The 12005-nt window shown below is 48.0% G+C and overlaps 1 long non-coding RNA gene across 1 annotated transcript; it reads left to right on the plus strand.

Moving 5' to 3' along the window:
• The first annotated feature begins 8456 nt into the window (after positions 1–8456).
• On the plus strand, positions 8457–11652 carry LOC121832704 (uncharacterized). Its single transcript, XR_013042756.1, has 3 exons — positions 8457–11137; positions 11367–11481; positions 11632–11652. It is a non-coding gene; the product is annotated as an uncharacterized LOC121832704 (long non-coding RNA).
• Positions 11653–12005: the final 353 nt, after the last annotated feature.

Consider the following 12005-nt stretch of genomic DNA (forward strand, 5'->3'; position numbering starts at 1 on the left):
TTCCTTCCTTTCTTCCTTTCTTCTTTCTAAATAAAGGTTTACTTTTATTACTTTTTAATGTGTGTATGTTATCTATGTGGGAGTGTGCATACATGAGCATATGTGTGTAGGAGTATACTCATACATGACAGCAGTACCCTAGGAAGCCAGAAACCTAGAAACTCCTGGAACTAGAATTACAGACAGGGTTGAGCCTCCATGTGGGTGCTGGGAATCGAACTCAGGTCCTCTGGAAGAGCACAGCCAGTGCTCTTAACCACTGAGCCATCTCTCCAGCCCGGCTCTTTTCTTAAATTGGTTTTTCTTATCTTGCAAGCTAGTGGACTTCCATAAGGCTTCTTCACACATCCTTAGTTTTAGTGAACCCATCCCATGCCCCATGGATTTTCTCTCTTAAAATATGTCTTTATTATAGAGAAGTTTGAAAAGAAGAAAACATGAATGATTTAGAGTTCCACTGGCCACCCAAAGATGCTGTGTCTAGCCTGATAATCTCTTCCTCTGCAAACATTAACTGCCAATGCACCACTTACATGTGCGTGCACACATACTTGTGCTACACAACTAAGCTCCTGTGAGGCATGCTGGTGTGTGACATTGTTTTATGCACAGAATTAGTTCTGTCTGTCCATCCATGTGTCTGAAGGACTTAATCTGAGGACTCAGCATGCAGGACTATGTGGTGGTGATGGGCAAGGGTGGGACTGGAGGTCCAGGAGCCCAGGCAGCTGGAGCCTCAAGGCTCTGGTGACGGGATTCCCTTTTGAAGAGCCTTGGTGTTTTCCTAAGGCCTTCGGTTTATGGATAAGGGCCACCCACATTATGGAGGGCTGTTCTCTTTACTCAGCCTGCCAAGTTAAATCCTAATCTCATCTAAAAAAAAAAAAAAAAAAAAAGACAAAGAAAACCAAAAGCTTCAGAGCCACAAAACTGTTATGTGACCATGACCACAGTGCCATTGCTGCTCTAAGGTGATCACAGAAGTAATCTCCTGGACTTGATTCTTCTTACTCTGAATAATTGTATAAAGCTTTGCCCAGGGTATGTGTGCATGCCTGCATGCGTGTGTGCGCGTGTGTGCATGCATGCAGCCAAAGTTAGTTCGTGTTCACTGCTATATAGCATTCTTCCCCTGGAGCAGGCTATGGGACTGCTCTTGGGTGTACACCTAATGGAGATGTCAGGAGTTGCTGAGCAATCGAGCACCTGAGTTTAAAACAGTTTTCTTAAGCCGGGCGGTGGTGGCGCACGCCTTTAATCCCAGCACTCGGGAGGCAGAGCCAGGAGGATCTCTGTGAGTTCGAGGCCAGCCTGGGCTACCAAGTGAGTCCCAGGAAAGCTATGCAGAGAAACCCTGTCTCGAAAAACCAAAAAAAAAAAAAAAAAAAAAAAAAAAAAAAAAAAAAAACAAACAGTTTTCTTAGGTTGTTACACGTTTCCCCTCCTCCAGGTGTGTTTCTCTGGTCCATAACTCATCCAGGTTCTGGTATCCTCAGGTTCGTTTTTCCAGTGGGATGATGAGAGGGTCTATGTCCTGTTGCTTTGTTTCACCTTTCCCAGGTGGCCGAGGAGGCCAGGTGCCTCTCCAGGTGCCTCTCTAGGTGCCTCTCCAGGTGCCTCTCCAGGTGCCTCTCCAGGTGCCTCTCCAGGTGCCTCTCCAGGTGCCTCTCCAGGTGCCTCTCCAGGTGCCTCTCCAGGTGTCTCTCCAGGTGCCTCTCCAGGTGCCTCTCCAGGTGCCTCTCCAGGTGCCTCTCCAGGTGTCTCTCCAGGTGCCTCTCCAGGTGTCTCTCCAGGTGCCTCTCCAGGTGCTTTTCTAGGTGCCTCTCCAGGTGTCTCTCCAGGTGCCTCTTCAGGTGCCTTTCTAGGTGCCTCTCCAGGTATCTCTCCAGTGTATGTCCTCATGAATGAAATGCTTGTTCGTGTCCATTGCCCTGACCACAGCCTTTTGTTGACAAAAATCTTCCTGAACTGCCATTTCCCTTTCCCTTTCTTCAGCCCATCTTTTCATGAAATTCTATTTTTAATAAAATACGATTCTTTAAATTTTTCATTACTTTCAACCTTTTTATAAAAAAAAGTTGCAGATAAGAAAAAATCATACTGAAATGAACCAGAACCAAAGACTAAACAGCTCAGTCAGAGTAGCTATTTGGAACAGGCTGTGGAGTGCTTTATACTTTCACTTTTTACTTTTTATATTTTTATACACTATCCCCACCAAAACTGAAAAATCCAAACTAGAAAAACAATTAACTTTAACTCCTCTTTCATAACTCATGTTTACTATATGCATTCAGTCCTTCTTCATCCCCTATTATTATTATTTTATCTAATTATTATTATTAATTTTTTTTTCGAGACAAGGTTTCTCTGTGTAGCTCTGGCTGTCCTGGAACTCACTCTGTAGACCAGGCTGGTCTCGAACTCGGAGATTCACCTGCATCTGCCTCCTGAGTGCTGAGACTAAAGGGTGCATGCCACCACCTCCTGGCTATATTATTATTATTAATTTTTTATTTTATTTTTAGTTTTTGGTTTTCTGAGACAGGGTTTCTGTGTAGCTTTGTGCCTTTTCCTGGAACTCACTTGGTAGCCCAGGCTGGCCTCGAACTCACAGGGATCCACCTGTCTCTGCCTCCCGATGCTGGGATTAAAGGCATGCACCACCACCGCCTGGCTATTTTTTAAACAATATTTAATGATGGGAAGAATACTTAACAGGAGATCTATATTTTTTCCTAAATTTTCAAGATGTTATTTTGCCATGTAGCTCAAAATGGCCTTGAACTTTTGGTCCTCTATTCCTCCAAAGTTCTGGGAGACCTCTACTCTCTTAACTGATTTTTGTTGTTGTTGTTGTTTTTCGAGACAGGGTTTCTCTGTGTAGCTTTGTGCCTTTCCTGGAACTCACTGTGCAGACCAGGCTGGCCTCGAACTCACAAAGATCTGCCTGCCTCTACCTCCCGAGTGCTGGGATTAAAGGTGTGCACCACCATTTAGTGCACAGAAATTTAATTTGTTTTCAAGCAGCATCTCTGTTGCCCAGGCTGCCTGGAGCTCATTATATAGCTCAGGTCGGCCTTGAACTTGGGGTGGTGCTCCTGCCCCTGCCACCTCAGTGCTTGGATTATTAGCGTGAGCCACCACACCTGGCTCCATAGTCCATATTTCTCTTGGATAACTGACACTTTACATATGGATCAGCCGTCCCCGTTCCCTCCTCTCCGCACCCCTGACAACCACCGTTCCACTGTTGCTGTGGCTTTGACTGCTTTGGGGTCCTTATGGAAGTAATGCAACGTTTGTGGGTCCGAGACTGGCTTACTTCACTGAGCACCACATTCTCAAGGTTTGTCCTGTCGGTTGCCTATTGTAAGTTTGCCTTTCTTCTTAAGGCTGAAGGTTTCCTTGAGGGTGTGTAGTGTGCCACACTGTCTTTTCACTTACCCATCTGTGAGAATTTAGGTTCCCAGAGCTTGGCTGTTTGTGGACAATGCTGCTATGAACATGGGAGGCATATCTCTTTGGGATCCTGACTTCTGGGCTAAAGATGTCACATGGTGGTAGAGAAATTGCCTAGCATGTACAAGGGTCAGTCTCAAATATGGCAAGATAAATAAATATAAACCTGACACTGGAGCGCTGGACCATTGAGTAATTTTGTTTTTAATTTTTGGAGGCATCTCTATACTGCTTCTATAGAAATACTTGCATTGTGCTCTTCAAGATGTTCTTCCTTTCAAGACATAGGAACTCACCCCCGAAACAAGACAGGCTATTGTCACTGCTCTTAGCTGCTAACCAGAACTTGATAAGACCCTGCTTCTGGAGACACCATACACTTGAATCACAGGACACAGAGAAATCAAGTCGGTACTGACCAGGAAACATAACACCTGCTGACTAGCTCGTATAGTTAGCTTATATTCTATGAGAACAGATTATGCAGGATGCTGGCTTCTGGATGTGGTGTTAACAATCTTACCCAACTGTGAAACCTGTGGATTATAATAATGACCAACGTGACAAGATTTGCCCATGGATACAAAGTGGCACCAATGCTACAAGGGTAACCAACCACGTTCTGATCAGATTTGAGTCCAAAAACCCATAGTTAGGAGCTCACAGACCCCAGGGGGAAAACTGCTGCTATTATTCTGCTAAATGCACGTTTACCAAACTGCCCTCGGAATTCTTATCTCTGTACCCATAGATCAGTGCAGCTCCCACACCTTATTAGATAAGAGCCTTTATGCGGTGGAGGGTGGTTAATGCAGAAACTCCCAACTGATCAAGGTGCAGAGCATCAGTGGAGGGCTCCAGTCTGTGCCTGTCTCTCGCCCTCCCCACCCTCAAGGCTCAAAGCTCAAGGCTCATCTGAAAGATCGTAAAAGCCAGAGCTTGGGAAGGACTGCCACAAAGCAATCTTCTGGACGGGAAAAGGTCACCACACTCGTGAACTCACAACAGCTGTGGCCGCCTACCAGATTAATGCAGTCACCATTCCAGCACAGAGGGAGGGTGGAGGGCTCAGGAGTCCTCACCCCTAGCTGAGCAGCTATGGACAGTTACTGGCTTCTGGGGTAGGGAGACAGTTTTCTTTAAGGGTGTGGCATCTGCCATGCTCCTGTGCCTGGCACCATACCCAAGACAATACAGGCATCAGAAACTGGACTTGATGGGTTATTTAAAAAAAAGAAAGAAAGACACAAAGTTGGGGGTGGATTTGGTCAGGAGGTAGAGGGAGAAACTGAGTGAAGTGATCAAAACACATTGTATGAAATCCTCAAAGAATTGATTTAAAAAAAAAAAAACAACAAAAAACAAAGAACAAAAGCTGCAGGCCAGTGGCGCTGCACGCCTTTAATCCCAGCACTCTGGAGGCAGAGGCAGGCTGATCTCTGAGTTCAAGGCCAGCCTGGTCTATAGAGTGAGTTCCAGGACAGCCAAGGCTACACAGAAAAACACTGTCTGGAGAAGAAAAAAGAAAAGAATTAGGATCTCACTATGTAGATCTGGTATCTTGGGATCTTTCTGCCTCACCCTTCCATTTGCTGGGATTTCAGGCATGTACCATCATGCTTAGCCCAAGGCATTTTTCACGTAGCTTGCTCTGTTTGTCAGTGTATTTCAAGCTGTGTACAGGGAGCCACAGAATCCCTGGTTCTCAAATCAATGACCTACGGGATGTGGAACATCAGGATTTAGTCTGCGGTGGGGCCATGTCATTGAGATGTTGCTACAGTTCCCCGTAGATTCTCCTGTCAGTGGGAGCCATGACCTGCCCCATGGAGACTGCTCACCTTGAACAGGAAATAGGGCACACTTCATCTGTCATGACTGTACTGGAGCAGTTTCAGCTCGGTGTGGGGTGGCTCTAGGGAGCCCTCCAACCACCTCAGTGGCCTGTGTAGGAAGCCAATAGACACTGTAGCCTGCTGCTGAGCCCAGGCTCTCCCACCCATCCAGTGCCTTACACCATTTGCTGTAGGGGCCGTCTAGGGCCATACCTACCTCTCAGCAAAGGTCTGTTATGTGTCTCATGAGTTTCTCCTTCTCATCTGTGAGGGTCATCTTCTCAATTAAACAAGCGGCATATACTCAGGCCACTTCCCAGTGCCCACCTTGCTGCCAACCCCTGCTCTCTTGCTGAGCTGGGCTCATACCACTTGGATTCTTGGCAGTGCTGACCCTGTGCCCAGCACCACCATGTGCATCTTGAAATCACCTCCCACTGCCAGCTCTGCCCAGCTGCCCCCCCCCCAGGACTGCCCCCCAGCCAGTGTTGGCCTGGAGCTCGTGAGGGATTCTTTCAGCTTTAATTGATTTGCTGTGGGGCCATTGCAAGCCCTCTCGTCCAGCTCTTTCGATCCCATTGTCCCCACCCTGTGTTTGTGTGCAGAATGGAATGCTGAGTGTGTTGGCTCTGCCTTGGACTACATGTGGCTGAGACCGGTCCACTGAACTCGCTCTGGTCCCTTGTCCCTCTGTCCCCACCGTCAGAGGTCCAACCTCACCATCTGTTCTGGAGTCGCCAGCTGTGTCTGGATTTACCCAGCATCAGAAAAGAAGCCCCCCACACCACGCCGACCACCGAAGCCTTGAATACACCTTATTTCCAACGTGCAGCTGCTCGTCTGTCTTCCATGTACAAATGGTTAACTGACCTTGGGAGAGAGTATCCATTCTGATAGATGCTCCCGCTCGTTGGGCCAGACAAACCCTGGAAGCCCCTCCCCCTCTTTGTTCTCCAGTAGAACAGTTTATTTTTAAAGGACATCTTGTTAGAAGCTTACTAAGATAGTAAACAAAATTTAAAATGAAAAAACTCTCATGCAAAGTCCTGTCACCCAGGTGCACCTGTTCTGTTACTTTTTTTTTTTTTTTCCTGGCTTGCTATTTTTCTATTTCTGTCTTCTAAGAATATATATGTCTATTTCTGGGCTGTAATTACGTGGTATATCATTAGATATAAGACACTGGCAGGAACAGTTTCCCCTCCCTGCTTACATTATTGCCCAAAGGTGTTGCCACGGTTTCCTGTTGTCTTAGGGATCAGCAATTTAAATGAGCTGATAGTTATGTGTTCTGTGGTTGGGGCCTTTCCAGTTTTTGGTCGGTAAGCAAACTCTTATGAGTAGCTCCTTTTTGTTTTTAAGACTTACTTTTTGTTTTCGTTTATGTGTCTGTGTCTACGGGAGTATATACCATGTGTATCCGGTTGCCCAGGGAGACAGAAGAGGGCATCGGACCCCCTGGAGTGAGTTTCAGGCAGCTGTAAGCTATGTAACATGGGTGCTAAGACGGAACTCAGTCTCTGCTGCTCCGGTCCCCAAGCTACTTCTACTCTGTAGATCTTGAGGACCACCAAGTCACTGGTGTGGTAGACATGGCCTCTCCAGCTGCGTCACACCTTCCTCACACACTGCAGGTCTCTGCTTATTTTCTACCTCCCTTCCCCTGTTTTTATGTTACGACAGGCTCTTGCTATGTGTCTGGGACTGGTCTTGAACTTGATTTAATTTTTTTTTTGCCCAGACTGACCTTAAATTCACAGTGATTCTCCTGTGTTGCCTAAAAAATTTCTGGGGCTGCAGGTGTGTGCTACTACATTCAAAAGCACCCAGCCTTTCTACATTTTGATATGACATTGGCACCTACAAAGGATTAGGTGGCATCCATAGCTCTCCTGGGACACATGTGGCCCGAGGGCTGAAGGATAGACACACCTGTGTAGGTCTTTGAACCTGCTGCCCCAATATGACCAATTCCACCTAAGACATGGACTTTGCGCTGGGTGGTACACCTTTAATCCCAGCACTCTGAAGGCAGAGCCAGGCGGATCTCTGAGTTCGAGGCCAGCCTGGGCTACAGAGCAAGATCCAGGACAGGCACCAAAACTACATGAAGAAACTCTGTCTCGAAAAAAACAAAAACAAAAAACATGGCCTTTGCAATTGCCCCATATGCCTGTTCATGCTGTGCTGTAGGGAGACTTCCCTGCCTGGCTGGCTCCTCATACTACCCACCAGGTTGACCTCCAGGTGCCTTCGGTATGACCTAGGGCCACTGTCAGGCCACACCACGGAAGTCCTGCTCCAAGCAAAATCCACCCATCCCACTCTCTCCACCTGTTCTGTCCTGTCAACATCAGAGTAGGGATGTGTGTGTGTGTGTGTGTGTGTGTGTGTGTGTGTGTGTGTGTGTGTCTCCACCATTATAAAATGTGCAGATGAGCTAAAACAAGTGTTTGAAGATAAGCCAGTGTTTGAAAAGACTACAGCAAAGACCTTTGTGCTGGCTAGAGCACCCCCATGGTTCAGTGGTACCCCATGAGAGGGCTAGAATGGATGGCAACAGAGAAACTGACCAGTTTTCAGTGGAGGTGTGGTGAAATTCCACTTGATTTTCTCTTTTATTTAAAATTTTTACAGCCGGGCGGTGGTGGCGCAAGCCTTTAATCCCAGCTCTCGGGAGGCAGAGCCAGGCGGATCTCTGTGAGTTCGAGGCCAGCCTGGGCTACACAGCAAGTTCCAGGCCAGCCAGAACTACATAGTGAGACCTTGCTTTAACAACAAACAAAAGCCTCACAAATATTTCCCAAGTTTTGCAAATAATGCTGATAAAGGAACTCTCTGAGATAAGGAGGTAGGGCCAGTGTGGTGGCACATATCTGTAAACAGGAATCACAGGTTCGAGGCCAGCCTGGGCTAAAGAGGATGGAGGAGGTTAGACAGGTGGTTTGACAGCAGCTCAAAAGAAGGCAGTATGGGGGGCTTCCGTGGCTCTGGGGGGGGAGGAAGAGAGAGGGAGGGGGAGGGGGAGGGGGAGGGAGGGAGAGAGGGAGGGAGAGGGAAGAAGGGAGGGAGGGAGAGAGAGGGAGGGAGAGGGAGAGAGGGAGGGAGAGGGAGGGAGGGAGGGAGGGAGGGGAAGGGAGGGAGGGAGAGAGAGATAGAGAGAGAAACAGAGAGGGAACTGAATCTATATCAGAATCTTACCATCTCCAATGAGACAGCATGCTGGCAGGCCCATGGATCAGATGAGTGTCCAAGCCCAAAACAAGAGGGAAAAACAGACACACTGGGCTTTCATTAAAATGTAAACTTCTGCCAGGTGCGGTGCATAATCCTAGTTTGTGATCCCAGCATTTGGAAGATAGAGGCAGGATTAGCCTCAGCTACATAGTAAATTGTGACTAGCCTGGGCTTCATGAGATCCTGTCTCAAAAAACAAAAGCAAAATAAAAAACAATTTAACTTTTATATATCAAAAGATACTATTGAGAAATAGCCAGGCATGGTGGCACACGCCTTTAATCTCAGTCCTTGGGATGCAGAGGAAGATGGATCTCTGTGAGTTCCAGGTCAGCCTGGTCTATATAGTGAGTTTGAGGTCAGCCAGAACTACAAAGTGACACTTTGTCTCAAAGTAAAACAAAAACAGACCAAAAAAAATTGAGCTTTTAAAGATGCCATTGAAAACATGCAATTCCCACACATGGAACTAAACTCTATCTAAATAAAGAGCAGACTGTCCTGAGAGGCCTGGGGGCTGTGTGTTGGCTGGGAGATCTGGAGCCCCCCCCCCAATCCTTTCATCTCAGGCCTAGATCCCCTCCCTTGAGGAATGAGACATAGCACTTACCTAGCGGGTGGTTGTGCAGATAAACTGGACTATGTTGTGCAGTGATTTTGAAAAGTCTGGGAGTCACCCTAAATTTGGCTCTGGGTAAACGCTGCCCTTGGGCTCACATACTCAGATGGGGACGCAAGAGAACCGTGGAGAAAGCCATTCACCCATTCATCCATTCCAAGAATGCTTTAGCCCCCCCCCACTGAGTGTGCCATTCCTTTAGGCTATGAATATTTATTGGCCACCTGCTAAGAGTGGCATTCTGAAAAGTGTCCAACCTTTAGTAGGGAGCAAGAGACAGGTTCACATAACCTGAGAGTTGGGGGGCTGGCCACCTACAGAACCCCATTTTATCCTGATGGAGATACCCAGGAGGGATTTCTGGAGCCTCACCCCTCCAGAACCCCCCTCAGCGCAGTGCCTCAGAAAACAGAGAAACCAGTGCAGCCAGAGAGTGTGCCCAGGACCCAGGGAGTAGAAAACCACCCAGACCTCTCTGAGGGGGGAGCCAGGCTGCAGGCATCTCCGGGGGAACAGTTGGAATGAAGTGTTCTGGAGATTTGAGGTGTGACAGCCTGGAAAAGAGATTGGGTAAGACAGCTGCGAGTCTGGTTGACGAGGGGACAGCAGCTGTGAGGACAGGGTGGTCTGTGTGTCCTCAGCACACCCAAGAGTGCCCTGGGACGAGCTTTGGGGGGCGGTGGGCCCTGCTGTGGGCTTCCTGTAGTCCCAGCTGTCCTGTTTGGCTCGGTGAGGACCAGGCCCAGGGCTTTCGTGAGTCAAGGGCCTCGGGTCCGCTCTGACCTCTCAGGAAGATCTCACACCTATGCCTTCCGGGCTGTCTCACCTCTCTTCCCCTTCTTACAGGGGAGGGCCGAACCACGGAAAGGGAAAGAGGTCCACGGCAGATGGGACACCTAGGAACTTGATCACAGGGACCTTAGAGACCCGCTGTCTGGGCACTCTGAGTGACACTGTATCCTCACCCCGAGTTCCAGGCAAGGATGGCACAATGAAGTAGGTCGACCTGTGCTCTCCCGCCCCCTGGTGGCCACCCCGTCTTAGTGGCACAGGACCCGACCCAGCTTCCTAGTCAGACCATGGCGTCCATTCGTTCCCACGTGCCTGAAATACTCGCTGAGCATCAGAGTTCTAGAGCTATGCTGACCACTCGGCGGCCTGACACTTGAAGGGTAATGAATGCAGACCGAGACCTACAGTTGGTGTAATGCACATTTTGTGTCAAAGACTTAGTATTTTAAAAAAGTAAACTGGGGGGGTGGGGGCCGCTGGGCAGTGGTGCAGTGGTGGCGCATGCCTTTAATCCCAGCACTCAGGAGGCAGAGACAGGCGGATCTTTGAATTCGAGGCCCGCCTGGTCTACAGAGCAAGTTCCAGAACAGCCAGAGAAACCACGTCTTGGAAAACAAACAGAAATGGGGGGTGGAAGGTTCCAGTAGAGATGGCTCAGCGGTTAAGAGCATTGACTGCTCTTACAGAGGATCCAGGTTCAGTCCCAGAACCCACATGGCAGTTCATAACCATGTATAATCCAGTTTTGGTATATCTAACACCCTCTTCTGGCCTCCTTGGGTACCTGCACACACGTGGTGCATATACATACATGCAGGCAAAACACTCGTACACATAAAATAAAAATAATGTTTCTAAAAGTAAAATATTGTAGTCATTTTGATATTGACTGTACACTGAACTGCTAATGTTCTGGATAAGTTATGGCAAATAAAATATGATTAAAATCTAGCTCATTGGCTTCTCGTTGTTCCTAATGTGTCTGCCAGAAAGGCTTTCAGTTGCTTAAAGGTTGATTTCTGCTCTTCTAGATCGCCAGTTTCTGGACATTTGGATCACAAAGACAGGCAACGTCTCCCACGTCTCCATTACCAACTGTCTATTTGGTGCTTTGAAAAGTACTGCTCACACTGGCCTGGTGGTGCAGGCCTGTAAGCCCAGCTCTCGGGGATGAGGAAGGAAGATCAGAAGTGTGAGTCCTTCCTGGCCCACCTACTGCTGCTTCAAGGCCAGACTGGGCAACTTAGGGAGATTCTGTCTCCAAATAAAAAGTGCGAGCAGGACTTGCGGATGTAGTTCAGCAGTAGAGAGCTGGCCTAACTCATTCAAGGCCCTGGGTTCAACCCCAGTCCTAGGAAAAGAAAAAAATCTTATGTTTTTTTTTTTTTTCTCCTCATGAAGTCCCACCTCATTTCTTTCAGGAGAGGATGGTTCTTTTAACCCCAGAAGCATGGAAAGCCATAGTCGGAAGACAGAGGCCAGTGATATTTCCCCCACAGACCACCGAGCAGTTGCTGTGTGTGTCCTTGAGGGCAGGTATGGGGGTTCTCCAAGACACGGCCTCTTTAAAAATTTGTACGTATTTATTCTGGGTGGAGAGGGGTTTACCTGTTTGGGTGTCAGAGCACCACGTGTGTGTCATGCCCATGAGCGTGTGATGACTAAAGAAACTCCATTTTGTGCTAGGCATCCGTCGTGGTACCCAATAGCCATTTGTCTCTGACTCAAGTTCCTGGAAGATCCGTCCCAGCAACCCTGACTCCTTGACGCCCACCCAGAGATGGACAGCCATGACCATCTGCATGTGATGCTACGTCTAAGTGATTTGGCTTCTGGAACTTGCTTATGCAGATATTCAAAGACTATGTTGAGGTTGCCTTGCCCACCCAATCTTGACCGAACAGAACAGCTCCTGTGGTTTTCACCTTTAACCCCTTCCTGCACCCACTTCTGTGCGGCATGGCTCTGATTTGAGGTAGAGACTGCGGCCCTGCTGGCAGTTTTTATAAATTCTGCTAATTATCATCGGAGTTGAGTCTGGTGATCTTTTCCCGGTCATC

Source organism: Peromyscus maniculatus, chromosome 10 (assembly GCF_049852395.1).
Source record: "Peromyscus maniculatus bairdii isolate BWxNUB_F1_BW_parent chromosome 10, HU_Pman_BW_mat_3.1, whole genome shotgun sequence".
NCBI classification, from domain to species: Eukaryota; Metazoa; Chordata; class Mammalia; order Rodentia; family Cricetidae; genus Peromyscus; species Peromyscus maniculatus.